General features: G+C 41.4%; 1 protein-coding gene across 4 annotated transcripts in view; it reads left to right on the top strand.

The window, feature by feature from the left end:
• The window catches only part of HELZ (helicase with zinc finger), a 171,051-nt gene that overhangs the window by 4,091 nt on the left and 150,081 nt on the right, over nucleotides 1–16,879 (top strand). For all 4 annotated transcript variants that reach the window (XM_030923001.1, XM_030923003.1, XM_030923000.1 and 1 more), the window contains one exon: nucleotides 2,965–3,021. The gene's annotated coding sequence lies outside the window, so the exon portion shown is untranslated. The remainder of the gene's footprint in view (nucleotides 1–2,964; nucleotides 3,022–16,879) is intronic.

Below are 16,879 nucleotides of genomic sequence, written 5' to 3'. Positions count from 1 at the left end.
TACAGATAACTTTGTGGAAAGGAGCCAGTGGTCTGCTTTTTGCCTTTGGAGATGTTTGTTTGTAGTCTAAAATGGAATATTTAGAATTAGGTAATCTCGTGTGGCTAGTGTTGTTTGACCTGAATTGTGTCAAGACATTTTCCACAGTTCTCACACATGTAGACTATGTGAAGTGTTAGTATTCATTTCAAAGCGAAGTTAGTGGTTGGCCACTGAACAACTTGTTACACAGAGTATTCTAAAATGGGAAATGCCATAGTATTGAAGGTTGTGGTGAGGTAGAAGTCTGTGTCTCTGAGCTGAATAAAGACATAGCTTTTTTAGTCTGTCCTTTTGGCTGGGAAGCTAGGACACTATTTTTAGGTAAGGCTGTAGTTTTTGGGAGTAAGTACCTTTCTATTAGCTGGTAAGCTTGATTATTGCATTTGTTAACAAGAAGTTTTATTTTCTAATGCCACAGATATTAAAATGCATTGTCTTAAAGTTGGTATATATTTTTAGACCGTCCAGTTTTCACTGGAAGAGGAGTGATGCCAAAACAACAGGAAAAGTAATTTTTACTTGCAAAGGGCCTCTTGTAATTAAAAAATCTACAGCATATTCATGAAAGGCTAGGAATAGTGTGCAGAGGGACCTACAAGTAAGCAGCCCAGATCTGATAGATGCATGTGTTTTCTGTTTAAGCAGTAGGCTTGTCATTAATATTGAATGTAGATTAGTCTTTAATGGTCTGTCAGAGACCCTAAGATCCAAATACAGGCCCCATACAAGAAATAAGGACCTTTGCCTGTTGTTTCAAATGTGTAGAAGATTTCGGGCCAAGTTTACCAACAATAGTTATCCAAGAGATGGGGAGGAACTACTTAAAAAAATTATAAGCAAATTTTTAGGTTTAATTGTCATAAACAGGTGAATGTACATGCAGATGTAAGCAGATGTAATTGGATTTCTAAGTAATGTTTTGAAATGTTTTCCAGAAGATAAGTGATACAAGTGGAGAGGATGCCATACATACCATCTTGCCATTCATTTCAGTTGATGAGTACAGTCAGGGTTACTTCTGTAGCATTGGCTAGAAGCAGCATATAGCATGATAGTTTATTGCTTTGAAGGTGGCTGGGATAATAGTTTTGGGTAATCTTGAATCAATTAGAAGTTAATATTCCTCTTTTTAAAAGACCACTGTAGATATAACAGGAAGACTTTTATTTATATATACATGTAATAACTACTTTGGTCAACTTTTAATTATTTAAAAGAAATGGAAAGTTTTTCATCTAATACCAACAGTCACACGGACTTGTTTACTCTTGCGAATCGTGCTGGGTCAGTTTCTCCAAGTAAGAGCAGGAAGTTGTTTGGTAAAGCAAAGTGTATACATACCTCTTGCCTTGAACAAAAAAGAACTTGATTCATTGTCAGGTTCTTCAAAGAATGCATGGCATCTTTGTTGACTGAACTGTTCTGAAGTGTGAATGTGTGTGATTTTTGTCATTTCTGTGCCATATTTTAGGTGTTCCTGGCACATCTGAGTTTGCCTTTTTGCTTCCTTCTGCAGAAATTATCTTTGTTGTGAGGAAAATATCCTGTAATGCGAGCTTCCTGTCAGTAGGCAATGTGTTTAACTAATATAGTTTTAAAAACTTATTTACTTTTGGCCAGGCGCGGTGGCTCAAGCCTGTAGTCCCAGCACTTTGGGAGGCCGAGACGGGCGGATCACGAGGTCAGGAGTTTGAGACCATCCTGGCTAACACGGTGAAACCCCATCTCTACTGAAAAATACAAAAAAAAAAAAAGCTAGCCGGGCGAGGTGGCGGGCGCCTGTAGTCCCAGCTACTCGGGAGGCTGAGTCAGGAGAATGGCGTAAACCCGGGAGGCGGAGCTTGCAGTGAGCTGAGATCCGGCCACTGCACTCCAGCCCGGGTGACAGAGCAAGACTCCGTCTCAAAAAAAAAAAAAAAAAAAATTATTTACTTTTATGCAAAACTCCTGTATGCTTATGGTGAACAAATTTGAGCAGTACTTAAGTACGTAAAGTAAAAAAGGTTAAAAAAAGAGAAAAGCCTCTGTTCTTCCTCCGTCTCTAGTCCTGCTCCCCTGAGCTGAATCTGGTAAACAGCTGGGTGTCATTTAGCTTTTGGAAAACCTCTCTATTCCTGAGATATTCTGGCAGTGTGGAAGTAGAGTGAGAAGTCAGAAAAGGCATGGTCATTGAACCAGAGTTTGGATGTTGTGCAAAGACTATTCTGTTCTTATTTTCTGTGATAAGTAATAATGATAAACTACCGTCAGCTTAGGATAACTATAATTTGAATTGTGAAACACGAAAATAGTTAATTCTTTAGTCAGGTTGGTAAAGTTTTGATTTGTTGATCTTTTAAAAGAAATATGCGTGAATTTAATTCATGTAATGTTAGGGCTGGTGGGGGTTAACGGTAGTAATGAATTACCATCTGTTGAATTTTAAGATATATGCACAGTATATTTACTATAGGCTTTTTATAACTCATCATCTCCTTTAATTCTCATAGCAACTCACGAGATAGTTATTTCCATTTTACAAAGGAAGAAATTCAGGCTTAAGTGTGACTCAACTAACGTAATGTCACGAGACCAGTAAAGTAGTGGAGCTGGTGTTCTTTCTGGAAAGCCTGTGCTCTTCTTTCTCTAGCTAGTCTGAGTGACTTATTTTCCAGGTAAGGAAATTAGGCCTGAAGAAATTAAATGAATTGCTCAAGGTCACACAGCTCAGTAGTAGCAACATTAAACCAAGCTTGTTTTTAATCTTCGGAGGCTTATCTCAAGACTCTTGGTCCAGTGCTGGTCATGCTACATTTTATTGAACTAGTGTGGACCAAAACACCATATGCTGGGGAGTATTGGATACAAATGCTTTGGAACTGATACCTTGGTGAATGGTGTTTTCTACTATGTATTAAAAAAACTTTCTTCTTTGTCTTTCAGAAATTATAAAGAGCTCTGATGGGCTATTTGGGTGATACCCAGTGCAGTGAACTGCAGGTGAGTAAGGTTTAGGAGAAGTTTATTTAGAAAACAAGAATTTTATAATGCCTGAAAGAATAAGGTGGGACAAGGGTGAAGTGATAAGGGCTGTAGTGAAATGGTGGTAACCTGGAGGCACAGATCCTAACGGAATCAGTTAATTCTGGAACAGACTGAATGATGAACAAGCTCCCAAGAGACTGCCTGCTTCCTTGTCAGGTTAGTGTGTGTGAAAAGAGTGAGGGTAGGTTAATCTCCCACTTCTGTTCAGGTGAGTAACTGCATAGGGGCTCAGCCTATCTGTGTGCTATTGGAACTTGAGAGGTCCTTCAGTTTTTGTGTCAACATTCTTCAGTGGCGATTACTTTGTTCTCCAGTGAACTTGGTTAAGTATTGAATTGTTTTTCCTGTTGTCTGATGTTTACGTAGTGTCATGAATGATTATATATATCTGCAGTTTTGAGGATCTAAATACTGAGAACAAACATATCAATAGAAACAAAAGGTTGAACTTGTTTTCCTAGTTGTTGTACTACCTCTATTGATACTATTAGTCTTTCAGATTATTTACCTTTTACTACAATGCCTGTTAATTAAAAACAGTTAAGTCTTGAGTATTTATTATTTCACAGTATTTAATCTTCTTGGTCAGCTAAGGTATCTTCATCTTTCATTATTATACTTAGGAAATGGTGATACTACAGAAATAAAGTAGAAGGCTTTTAATGCTTTCCTTTTGAGCATCAGAGTTAAAATTATTATTATTATTATTTTTGAGATGGAGTTTCGCTCTTGTCACCTAGGCTGGAGTGCAATGGCACGATCTCGGTTCACTGCAACCTCCGCTTCCTGGGTTCAAGTGATTCTCCTGCCTCAGCCTCCCGAGTAGCTGGGATTGCAGGTGCTTACCACCACGCCCAGCTAATTTTTGTATTTTTAGTAGAGACAGGATTTCACCATTTTGGCCAGACTGGCCTCAAACTCCTGACCTCAGGTGATCTACCCACCTTGGCCTCCCAAAGTGCCAGGATCACAGGTGTGAGCCACCGCACCCGGTCTAAAATTATTTTTTAATTAATTTTCTTTCTTTTTTTTTTTTTTTTTGAGAGACGGAGTCTTGGCACTGTCACCCAGGCTGGAGTGCAGTGGCACAATCTCAGCTCACTGCAATCTCTGCCTCCCAGGTTCAAGAGATTCTCCTTACCTTAGCCTCCCAAGTAGCTGGAATTATAGGCGCCCACCTCCACACCTGGCTAATTTTTTTGTATTTTTAGTGAAGGTGGGGTTTCACTATGTTGGCCAGGCCGGTCTCGAACTCCTGACCTCATGATCCACCTGCCTCAGCCTGTCAAAGTGCCGGGATTACAGGTGTGAGCCACCACACCTGGCCATGAATTTTCAATACTTGTCTTTTGTGAGATGTCTTCATCTGCAGAACGCTTCAGCTCTTTTTTTTTTTTTTGAGACGGAGTCTCGCTCTCGTTGCCGAGGCTGGAGTGCAGTGGGGCAATCTCAGCTCACTGTAACCTCTGCCTCTTGGGTTCAAGCGATTCTCCTGCCTCAGCCTCCCAAGTAGCTGAGACTATAGGTGTGCGCCACCACACCTGACTAATTTTGTATTTTTACTGGAGATGGGGTTTCACCATGTTGTTCATGCTGGTCTCGAACTCCTGACCTCAAGTGATCCACCCGCCTTGGCCTCTGAAAGTGCTGGGATTACATATGTGAGCCACTGTGCCCGGCTAGCTTCAGCTCTTAATAAAATGACTTTCCATCCTCCCTTTTGCACTCTGGCTGTGTAAGACTTAAAAGAGTATCTCCAGCTAATTTTTTTTACTCATCTGGTTTAAGCTGGACTTTTTAGCTTTGTGTTTTTTGTCGTTAAAAAAAAAACTATCTACATTTTGCTTTTAATTGTTCTCAGGTCTCCTGGCCCCTGGTTCTTTGATTTGTCTGAGTCCACACTGCCTTTTAACTGATACAGTTAACTGCTAAGTCAGCAAGTTGGCCTTGAGAATCCCAGAGATTTTAGTGTGCCAATACGGTATATTTTTAGGGTTTACAGTGAAACTTGGGCTGAGTACTTGCTGATTGGTTAAAGTAATAAAGAAGTAAATTGTTAAAGCAATAAATAAATGTTAAACTAATAAATAAAAAATTTTTTTTTTCAAGACAGAGTCTCACTCTGTCACCCAGGCTGGAGTGTACTGGTGGGATCTCGGCTCACTGCCACCTCTGCCTCCTGGGTTCAAGCGATTCTCTTGCCTCAGCCTCCCTAGTAGCTGGGACTTTGCCATGTTAGTCAGACTGGTCTCGAACTCCTGACCTCAGGTGATCTACCCGCCTTGGCCTCCCAAAGTGCTGGGATTACAGGCGTGAGCCGCCGCGCCTGGCCGGGTTCTTTGTTTCTTGATGTTTGCTCTTTTTGCATGATGTGTCTCCCACTGGTTCATAGGGGTGGTCAGAGGACCAATTGAGGCAGTTGGCTGGTCCTTGAAAATTTGGGTTTGGGTTAGTTATAGGTCATCATGACCAAGGAGAGTATGAAAACACCCAGTCAAGGCCAAAGTGAGCAGTAGAAGGGAGGGGTGGTGCTTTTGAGACTTTATCAAGCTTGTTTCCTAGAACCCCTTTGTTTCCTCAGTAGGGTAGAACTTTATTACTTAATGTTGAATAAATTGATATTAAATAAATTGTTAAATGTTGGGTTATTATCCTAAGACAATTGATTTTCTTTTTGGCATTTCATTTCAAAATATACATTTTTAAAATTCATTTTAAATTATGATACATTATAGTTTGATTTTTAAAAACTTGCTATATCATGAAACATTTACCTCTTACAGATTTTATAATTTAACTTTATATATTGAAAGCCTGCAAAAATAATTTCATCAAGTCATGCTACAATTTACCTAAGTCTTTTTATGTTAAGTATTTATACTGCTGTCTGGCTGGTTTTCAGTTAACACTTTAATCTACATCATTGTAGATATTGTTGCATTTTTTCTTTTCTTTTTTTTTTTGAGATGGAGTCTCGCTCTGTCGCCCAGGCTGGAGTGCAGTGGCCGGATCTCAGCTCACTGCAAGCTCCACCTCCCGGGTTTAGGCCATTCTCCTGCCTCAGCCTCCCGAGTAGCTGGGACTACAGGCGCCCGCCACCTTGCCTGGCTAGTTTTTTGTATTTTTTAGTAGAGACGGGGTTTCACCATGTTAGCCAGGATGGTCTCGCTCTCCTGACCTCGTGATCCACCCGTCTCGGCCTCCCAAAGTGCTGGGATTACAGGCTTGAGCCACCGCGCCCGGCCTGAGTTCTTTTTTTTAATGTTTAACTTTTTCTTATTTTTATTTTTTATAAAGTTAGGGGATGCTGTGTTCCCCAGGCTGTCTTGAACTCCTGGCCTGAAGCACTTGGCCTCCCAAAGTGCTGGGATTACAGACCTGAGCCACCACGCTTGGCCTTGGTGTTTCTTGAATGTTAGAGTAAGGATGAGTATGATGGATTGTAGGGAAGAGAATTGAGAGACTGGGCCTTTAGTTGGGTTCGTAGTAGTCTAAGGGAGGGCTATGGGAGCCTGAATTGAGTTGGTGGCCATGGAAAGGATTCAAGAGTTATTTTGGAGGTTAAATGGAGAGATGTGGTGACTAATTAGATGGGGTAGGGTGGGAACAGTTAATTCTGTATCTCTGTTTTTTTTTTTGTTTTCTTTATTTCTTTTTTTTTTTTTTTTTGAGGCGGAGTCTCGCTGTCTCCCAGTCTGGAGTGCAGTGGCGCAATCTCGGGTCACTGCAAGCTCCACCTCCCGGGTTCATGCCATTCTCCTGCCTCAGCCTCTCGAGTAGCTGGGACTACAGGCACCCGCCCGGCTAATTTTTTGTATTTTTAGTAGAGACGGGGTTTCACTGTGTTAGCCAGGATGGTCTCGATCTCCTGACCTCGTGAACCGCCCGTCTCGGCCTCCCAAAGTGCTGGGATTACAGGCTTGAGCCACCACGCCCGGCCCCCCCCCCCTTTTTTTTTTTTTTTTTTTTTTAAGTACAGTGGCTCGATCTCGGCCCTCTGCAACCTCTGCCTCCTGGGTTCAAGCGATTTTCTCGCCTCAGCCTCCCTGGTAGCTGAGATTACAGGCACGAGCTACTACGCCCACCTAAATTTTGTATTTTTTGTAGAGATGGAGTCTTACCACATTGCCCAGGCTGGTGTTGAACTCCTGAGCTCAAGCCATCCACCTGCGTTGGCCTCCCAAAGTTCTATCTCTTTCTCTCTCTCTCTCTCTTTTTGAGATGGAGTCTCGCTTCTTCGCCCAAGCTGGAGTGCAGTGGTATGTTCTCAGCTCACTGCAACCTCTGCCTCCCGAGTTCAAGCTATTCTCGTGCCTCAGCCTCCTGAGTAGCTGGGATTACAGGCACTTGCCACCATCCTGTCTAATTTTTGTATTTTTAGTACAGACGGGGGCAGGGGTTTATATAGAACTTGAGTTCTACATCTCAAGTCAGAGATGAGGCTGTGGTTTTTATGGTTGGGTGGCTGGAAGAATGGGACATTAAGAAAAAAAAAAAGAATAGGGAAGTCAGGAGGGAGAATGGCTCTTAGGAGTTTAGAATGAAGATGAATTTGGTTTTGATTGTGTTGAGTTTAAGGAGCTGGTAGAAAGTTGAAATCAGAATTTTAATCTTAGAAGGAACTTCAGAGATTTATTGGGGCAACAGCTAAGGAAGTTTAGGGCCCTGAAAAGTCAGAGGAATCAGTGAGGTCTCACAATTGGTTAAAGCAGAACCAAGATGGAAGCTTCAAGATTCCCAGTCCATGACTTCTCTCTGCTTCACACCGAGAAATGCCGAAGGTTCTCAGCAGTGGTGTCTCCTCACCTAGGCAACAGTGCTCAATAGAGTAGGAAGTGGCATAGTTATGTTGGGGAGTGAGGACTTTATTTATTTTTTATTTGTCTATTTTTTTTGTTTTTATTTTTATTTTTGAGACGGAGTCTCGCTCTGTCGCCCAGGCTGGAGCGCAGTGGTGCTATCTCGGCTCACTGCAAGCTCCACCTCCTGGGTTCATACCATTCTCCTGCCTCAGCCTCCCGAGTAGCTGGGACTACAGACGCCCGCCACCTCGCCCGGCTAGTTTTTTGTATTTTTTTTTTTTTTTTTTGAGACAGAGTCTGGCTCTGTCTCCCAGGCTGGAGTGCAGTGGCTGGATCTCAGCGCACTGCAAGCTCCGCCTCCCGGGTTTACACCATTTTCCTGCCTCAGCCTCCGGAGTAGCTGGGACTACAGGCGCCCGCCACCTCACCCGGCTAGTTTTTTGTATTTTTAGTAGAGACGGGGTTTCACCGTGTTAGCCAGGATGGTCTCGATCTCCTGACCTTGTGATCCGCCCGTCTCGGCCTCCCAAAGTGCTGGGATTACAGGCTTGAGCCACCGCGCCCGGCCTATTTTCTTTTTTTATTTTTCTTTTTATTTTTTTGAGATGGGGTCTCGCTCTGTCACCCAGGCTGGAGTGCAGTGGTGCAATCTCAGTTCACTGCAGCCTCCGCCTCCCAGGTTCAAGTGATTCTCCCACCTCAGCTTCCCAAGTAGCTGGGATCACAGGGGTGTGCTACCACATCCAGCTAATTTTTGCATTTTTCGTGGATTTGGGGTTTCACCATGTTGGCCAGGCTGGTTATTTTTTTTTTTATGTTTGTTGAGACAGAGTCTCTCTTCTTTGCCCAGGCTGGAGTGCAATGGTGTGTTCTCGACTCACTGCAACCTCTGCCTCCTGGGTTCAAGCAATTCTCCTGCCTCAGCTTCCCCAGTAGCTGGGATTACAGTCATGTGCCACCATGCCCAGCTAATTTTTGTATTTTTAGTAGAGACAGGGTTTCACTCAGTTGACTAGGCTGGTCTCGAACTCCTGAACTCAAGTGATCCACCCCCCCCTTGGCCTCCCAAAAGTGCTGGGATTACAGGCATGAGCCACCATGCTCAGCCCAGGCTTTTTAATTAAAAGTTTTTTATTATGGACATTTTCAGACATACAAAAGTAGAAAGAAGAGTGTAATCAATGCCCGTGTACCCACTGTCCACCTTCAACCGCTCTGTGTGTTGTTTCATCTGTTTCCTCCCTCTGCATCAATTACAGTGAAGCAAATGGTGAAGCAAAAGTAATTTGATGATCTTAAATTTTGTGTATTAGCAAATATGGAGAGTCAAAAAGTTTAATAGGATATGTTCTTAGGTCTCTGCATGGGGTCTAGAGTAAAGAGAAAGAGGATTAATTCCAGAATTCCTATGCTGCCTCAATTTTGTGTCTTTGGGCAAATTAAGTCTTCTGGGACTAAATCTTTTCGTTTTCCATGACAATGAAAACTTGCTGCTTGTTAAAAATTATAAAATACAATGCCAAGCACAGTGGCTCACGCCTGTAATCCCGACATTTTGGGAGGCCAAGGCAGGCACATCACGAGGTCAAGAGTTCGAGACCGACCTGGCCAACATGGTGAAACCCTGTCTGTACTAAAAATACAAAAATTAGCCAGGCGTAGCCTGGCACGGTGGTGCATGCCTGTAATCCCAGCTACTCGGGAGGCTGAGGTAGGAGAATCGCTTGAATCTGGGAGATGGAGGTTGCAGTGAGCTGAGATTGTGCCACTGTACTCTAGCCTGGGTGGCAGAGCGAGACTCCATCTTGAAAAAAAAAAATTATAAAATACAGATGAATAAAAAAGCTGTAATGGCATCACCTGGAGATATCCACTTTTATTTTTGTAGTAAAATTTTTTTTTTTTTTGAGACGGAGTCTCGCTCTTTGTTGCAGGCTGGAGTACACTGTGATCTCGGCTCACTGCAACCTCCCCCTCCTGAGTTCCGAGTTCAAGCAATTCTCCTGCCTCAGCCTCCTGAGTAGCTGGGATTACAGGCGCCTGCCACCACGCCTGGCTAATTTTTGTATTTTTAGTAGAGACAGGGTTTCACCATGTCGGCCAGGCTGGTCTTGAACTCCTGATCTCAAGTGATCCACCTGTCTCGGCCTCCCAAAGTGCTGGGATCACAGGGGTGAGCCACTGCACCCAGCCTGTAATAAGCTTTTAATTTTGGAATACTTTTAGATTTACAGAAAAGTTAGACATGTAGGTCAGAGTTCTCATAACCTCTTTACCCAGTTTTCCCCATTGTTAGTGTCTTAAGTTTCCACGGCATGTTTGTCAAATGTAAGAAACAATTGTTGGTACATTTCTATTAACTAATTTTTAGACTTTATTTGGATTTCACAAGTTTTCCCACTAATGTCCTTTTTCTGTTCCAGAATCTATCCAGAATCCTGCAATGAATGTAGTGATTTTGTCTTCTTAGTCTTTTTTGGGCTGTGATAGCTTCTCAGACTTTGTTTTTCATGACAGTTTTCAGGAGTACTATTTATATATTTAATAGAATGGTCCTCAGTTTGGGATTCTCTGATATTTTCTTCATGATTAGACTGTTTCTCATTCTTCCTGATTTTCTTATGCAAAATATTCAATACTTAACATGTTTTACAAAAATGAGATGACAATTATATATGTTTGGTTTTACTTACAAAATGGGATTATACCATATATATTATTTTATAACTTGCTTTTGTCACTTCAAATCTTCCCAGTAACCTTATTGTTAACATTGTATAGAAAACTCTGTTCTGAGTTTTAAAGTCTGATTTGAAAATACAACATTAGAACATAATCTGTTGGTAAATTGAAGATGGCTTTTAAGGGACTGTGATAGTAGTGGTGGTGGTAGTAATATGATTCTGTGTCTCCACAGATAATCTGGAAGGGAAAATCAAGAAATAAAAAGAATAGACAATGTTTTATAGTAATATAATTTTCTTGGCAAGCAGTAACCTTTTCTAGAAGTCAGTCTTTTAGTATAATTTGCTTGCTTGCTTTTTTTTTTTTTTTTTTTTTTTTTGAAATGGAGTCACACTCTGCCGCCAGGCTGAAGTGCAGTGCCGCTGTCTTAGCTCACTGCAACCTCTGCTTCCCAGGTTCAAGCGATTCTCCTGCCTCAGCCTTCCAAGTAGCTGGGATTACAGAAATGCGCTACCAACCCCGGCTAATTTTTGTGTTTTTGGTAGAGACAGGGTTTCACCACGTTGGCCAGGATGGTCTCCATCTCTTGACCTCGTGATCTGCCCACCTCAGCCTCCCAAAGTACTGGGACAGGCATGAGCCACTGCGCCCGGCCTTGCTTGCTTCTTAACTGTGGCTTTTTTGTTTCTTCATATCTTTTAAATTAATAAGCATGTTAAGTGATTTGGGAAGAGGCTCAAACTCTTCAAGAAATAATTTGGAATTCTTGAAGCTCCAGAATTGCTGGAAATCCTGAAAAATGGATCAGGAAAAATCAAAGTAATAGTTAGAAAAAAAATCTCAATTTTAGCTGTTGATATAATTTTTAGGAAATTCAGTTTATCTCAGTCACTAAAACAGATGGCAGAAGGCCCATCAGAATGTTTATTTTATGTATTTTAAACAGTTTATACTTTACTAAATTCCATTTATTCTGAAATTTAAGAGAATTTACCTCTTTATGAGAGTGATTATTCAAAATAGACCATGGTTGATGATCTTAAGTTTTTAGTTTTCTTCTCTGTAGGCTTAGTCTCTCTTCTAATGCTTCTTGCATACTCGGTGATTTCATGTTTTAGCGAAAAATGCAAGTCTGACTGAATATTAAGCACAGTACAATGAGTAAAACTACTTTGCAGAATATTTTGCCTGTGTATACTATAGGACCATATAGATTCCAGTTTTGGAAAAATGCAGATGAACAAAGGTAATACAACATGCCTCTTTGTGACTTGACATGCTAATGAGAACTGAATTTGGTATAGGACAGTTCTTATGCTTGGCATTTAGGCTATTTTAGGTCATCTTTGGGAAATTTAATTATTTATGGAATGGTTTTAGTGAATTGAATGGTTGTCATGGGGATAAAAATGGTGTAAAATGGACTCTAATTTATAAGATAGTTGTGTTGGGCAGATAAGGCATTTTACACAATACATTTAATTCAAGATAATAGGTGATTCAGAGGCCAATTAATTCTATAGGAAGTAATGCTCTTTAGTTTTGGGAGGAGAGCATCTTAGAGAAGTAGATCTTGAAGCATTTGTTAAAATCTGGGTAGATTTAGGTCCAGAGAGAGGCAAGGAAAGGATGTTCTGGACGGAGGGAACAATGTTATCAGTATCTCAGAGGCCTGACTATGTACTTGGGACCTGTGTTGGGGTAATGGGCAAGTTAGGTTGTAGCCAGATTGGCAGTGGCCCGATATCTGTTAATGAGCTTTGACATTATTTTATGGGCATTTCAGAGTTACCGTGCCATCTCTAAAGTCATACTTTTTCTCCATGTGGAAGCATGATACACCTTAGCCACACTGGCTCACCAGGGCCTTGCTGCTCAATGGGGAAAGGGGCACATTCTGATAGGCTTTCTTCCTCTTCACTTGGGTTATTTTAATAATGTATCAGCTGGGTGCAGTGGCTCATGCCTGTAATCTCAGCACTTTGGGAGTCTGAGGCCGGCAGATTACCTGAGGTCGGGAGTTTGAGACCAACCTGACCATTATGGAGAAACCCCATCTCTACTAAAAATACAAAATTAGCCAGGTGTGGTGGAGCATGCCTGTAATCCCAGCTACCCGGGTGGCTGAGGCCGGAGAATCTCTTGAACCCGGGAGGTAGAGGTTGCAGTGAGCCGAGATCACGAGATCACGCTATTGCACTCCAGCCTGGACAACAAGAGTGAAACTCTGTCTCTAATAATAATAATAATAATAATAATGATGATGATGTATCAATTTGGCTTTTCTTTCTTTTGTCACAATAAAAAAATTTTTTTTTGAGACAAAGTCTCGCTCTATCATCCTGGCTGAAGTTCAGTGGCATGATCTCTGCTGACTCTGCTCAGTGCAACCTCTGCCTCCAGAGTTCAAGTGATTCTCGTGTCTCAGCTTCCAAGTAGCTGGGACTACAGGTGTGTGCCACCGCTCCCAGCTAATTTTTTGTATTTGTGGTAGGGGCGGGGTTTCGCCATGTTGTCCTGGCTCGTCTAGAACTCCTAAGCTCAGCAGTCTGCCTGCCTGGGCCTCCCAAAGTGTATTTACTTTCTAGTTTCACGTTAGTAACCAGATTTCCACAAGGAAAACAATTAGAAGAATTAATGGCAAATAACCAACTTAAGAAATGTGGATATCCAATTTTTTCTAGCAATTCTTCTGATTTAAATTTTTGTTTTGTTGTATAATGAAATGTACATTTTATTATATTTGTCCTTTAAGTTTTATTGTTTATATAGTCTAATAAGTAAAGATATCTTGGGGGTCTGATTAAGAACCAATTACAGGTGTTAGTAATTTCTGTCAAAGGAGATAGTGATGATGTTTAACATTAACTCGTCAGTCTTCTAAAACCTTTAGAAATGCAGTCTAATTCATTGCACCTAAGTTAATTATGTGGTAGATACATATATTTTTTCTAATAGGCAAATGTGTAAGACAGAGATGCAGAAATCATCTTGAATTTAGATAGAAGAAATTTTAGTTACTACTGTGGTCTCTTGCTATTTGGTCAGTTTACTTTTGCTTAAAGGCTCTCTGTTAACAAAGGATTTGGTTTTTTGAGATCAAAGAAGACTATAACTACATTAACGAGAAGTTAATTTGAGGAATATAACTGATTTTTAAAATGAGGCCGGGCGCGGTGGCTCAAGCCTGTTATCCCAGCACTTTGGGAGGCCGAGACGGGCGGATCATGAGGTCAGGAGATCGAGACCATCCTGGCTAATACGGTGAAACCCCGTCTCTACTAAAAAATACAAAAAACTAGCCGGGCGACGAGGCGGGCGCCTGTAGTCCCAGCTACTCGGGAGGCTGAGACAGGAGAATGGCGTGAACCCGGGAGGCGGAGCTTGCAGTGAGCTGAGAGCCGGCCACTGCACTCCAGCCTGGGCAGCAGAGCAAGACTCCGTCTCAAAAAAAAAAAAAAAAAAAAAAAAAAAAAAAAATAAAATGAAATTATATTTCATGACTTGATTTCAAGGTGGTCTGGTGATTCTTCTTACTGTCACAGACAGAGGTTTGGACTGGAAAGATTGATTTTGTTTTTCTTCCAGCATTTACTTTTGGTTCTGGACCAGCCATCTAGCTATGAATTCTTCAGAAGTATTCTACATTTTTTGCCAAGTGAGCTCAATCATTGTTCCTTTTGGAGAGGTTCTTTCTGAGGCTCCATTCTTGCCTCTAAAACCTACATATGCAGGAAGGGAAGTGCATGGGTTTTCTGTTTATTCGTAGCACACTTATCCCGCTGTATCTCCTTCTTTTTAGTTTTAAAAAATAATTTCTGTCAGGTGCAGTGGCTCACGCCTGTAATCCCAGCACTTTGGGAGGCCAAGGCGGGCGGATCACGAGGTCAAGAGATCGAGACCATCCTGGCCCACATGGTGAAACCTTTCTTTACTAAAAATACAAAAATTAGCTAGGTGTGGTGGTGTGCGCCTATAGTCCCAGCTACTTGGGAGGCTGAGGCAGAAGAATCGCTTGAACCCGGGAGGCGGAAGTTGCAGTGAGCTGAGGTCACGCCACTGCACTCCGACCTGGGCGACAGAGCGAGACTCTGTCTCAAAAAAAAAAAAAGTCAAATGTGACTTTCAGATTCATATTTTAAAAATAATTTTTACAATATTATCATAAAAACATGCAGTAAAATTGATGTTTTTTGCTATACAGTTTTACTAATTTAACACATGTGCACCCAGTCAGGTTACAGGGCAGTGTCATCACCCTAAAAACTCCTCATGCTATTCTTTCATAGTTACCCCTACCCAACCTATACCTGCTCGCAACCACTGATCTGTTCTTCATTTTTATAGTTTCATCTTTTTGAGAATAAGATTGTATAAATGGAATCATGCAGTATGTCAGCTTTTGAGACTGGGGTCTTTTATGTGACATAATGTTTTTGAGATTATTTCACGTTATTGCATATATTGAATGCTTGTTCCTTTTTATTGCTGAGTAGTTTTATATCACAGAGATCTGTTTCTTCACTCATTAAAGGACATTTGAGTTGTTTCCACTTTTTAGCAATTATGAATAGAGCTGTTATGAACATTTGTGTTCAGATCTTTGTGTGAACATAGTTTTCATTTCTCTGTGGTATCTGAGGGGCAAAGGGGATTGCTGGGTCATATAGTGTAGTGTGTGTATTTGATTTTATAAGAAGCTGCAAACCCTTTTTCCAGAGTGGCTAAATCATTTTATATTCCTACTAGCAATGTATAAGGGTTCCAATTACTGTACATCACTTGGTGTTATCAATTATTTTTAATTTAGCCATTCTAATAGGTAGGTAGTGTATCTAATCATGGCTTTAGTTTTGCATTTCCCTAATGGTTAATAACATTGAACATCCTTTTTTTTTTTTTTTTTTTTTGAGACGGAGTCTGGCTCTGTCGCCCAGGCTGGAGTGTGGTGGCCGGATCTCAGCTCACTGCAAGCTCCGCCTCCCAGGTTTACGCCATTCTCCTGCCTCCGCCTCCCAAGTAGCTGGGGCTACAGGTGCCCACCTCGTCGCCCGGCTAGTTTTTTTTTTTTTTTGTATTCTTTAGTAGAGACGGGGTTTCACCGTATTAGCCAGCGTGGTCTCGATCTCCTGACCTTGTGATCCGCCCGTCTCGGCCTCCCAAAGTGCTAGGATTACAGGCTTGAGCCACTGCGCCCGGCCTGAACATCCTTTTATGTGCTTGTTTGTTATCCTTATATCCTCTTTGCAGAGTATCTGTTGACATCTTTTGCCCAGATTTTGTTTGGTTTTTTGTTGACTGTTGGGAGTTCCTTTCTTTTTTTTTTGAGATGGAGTCTTGCCCTGTCGCCAGGCTGGAGTGCAGTGGTGTGATCTCGGCTCACTGCAACCTCTGCCTCCTGTGTTCAAGCGATTCTTCTGCCTCAGCCTCCCCAGTAACTGGGATTACAGGCACACACCACCATGCCCAGATAATTTTTGTATTTTTAGGAGAGATGGGGTTTCACCATGTTGGCCAGGATGGTCTTGATCTCTTGACCTGGTGATTCACCCGCAAAGTGCTAGGATTACAGGTGTGAGCCACCGCACCTGGCTGGGAGTTCTTTATATGTTCAGACCGGAATCCTTTTTCAGATAAGTGATTTGCACAAAATTTCTCCCAGTCTCTAGCTTGTCTTTCATTCTTTTAACAGTGTCTTTCATAGTACAAAAATGTTTAATTTTGGTAAAATTTATCAATTTTTCTCTTTTGTCAGACTGTGGTAAGATGAATCAATTTTAGAACAAGTTTCTGTTTTATAAAAGTGGTAAAAATTAACTTAGGGATTGGATACTCTCTGAAAGTTGACTTTTGTGGAAGGATGCAAATGTTACCATTTTATGGAAAGATGGTACTAATTAATACACTCCTTCATCTTGAGACACATAGGACTTTTGCTTAACCAAGGAGATAATTGGCTTAGGGGTGTGTGTGTGTGTGTGTGTGTGTGTGTGTGTGTGTTTACATTTTTTAAAATGGTAATCACTAACGTTGTGGTTATTAACACAGACATACTTTTTATAATGCAGAACTATGTTAACTCTGTTTCGGAATTAAAAGATGATATTTTACTGTCACATTTGGTGCTTTGGGAGTGCTGGACTTTGAGTTTTTACTCCGTTGGAATAGCATTAGAACCTTAGTTGCTTGTGGGCTCAGAATCAGTGTCATGGCTAAAAGTAGGAGTTGTCGGACTGCCTTGACTTGAATCCTGCTTCTGTCGTTTACAGTGTAACTGGGAGAGTTAACTTACCCAGTAAGCTAACTCTGTGCTTCAGTTTCCTCAT

The sequence above is a fragment of the Rhinopithecus roxellana genome, chromosome 19 (assembly GCF_007565055.1).
Source record: "Rhinopithecus roxellana isolate Shanxi Qingling chromosome 19, ASM756505v1, whole genome shotgun sequence".
Lineage (NCBI taxonomy): Eukaryota > Metazoa > Chordata > Mammalia > Primates > Cercopithecidae > Rhinopithecus > Rhinopithecus roxellana.
This window is presented reverse-complemented; position numbering and strand designations above follow the sequence as displayed.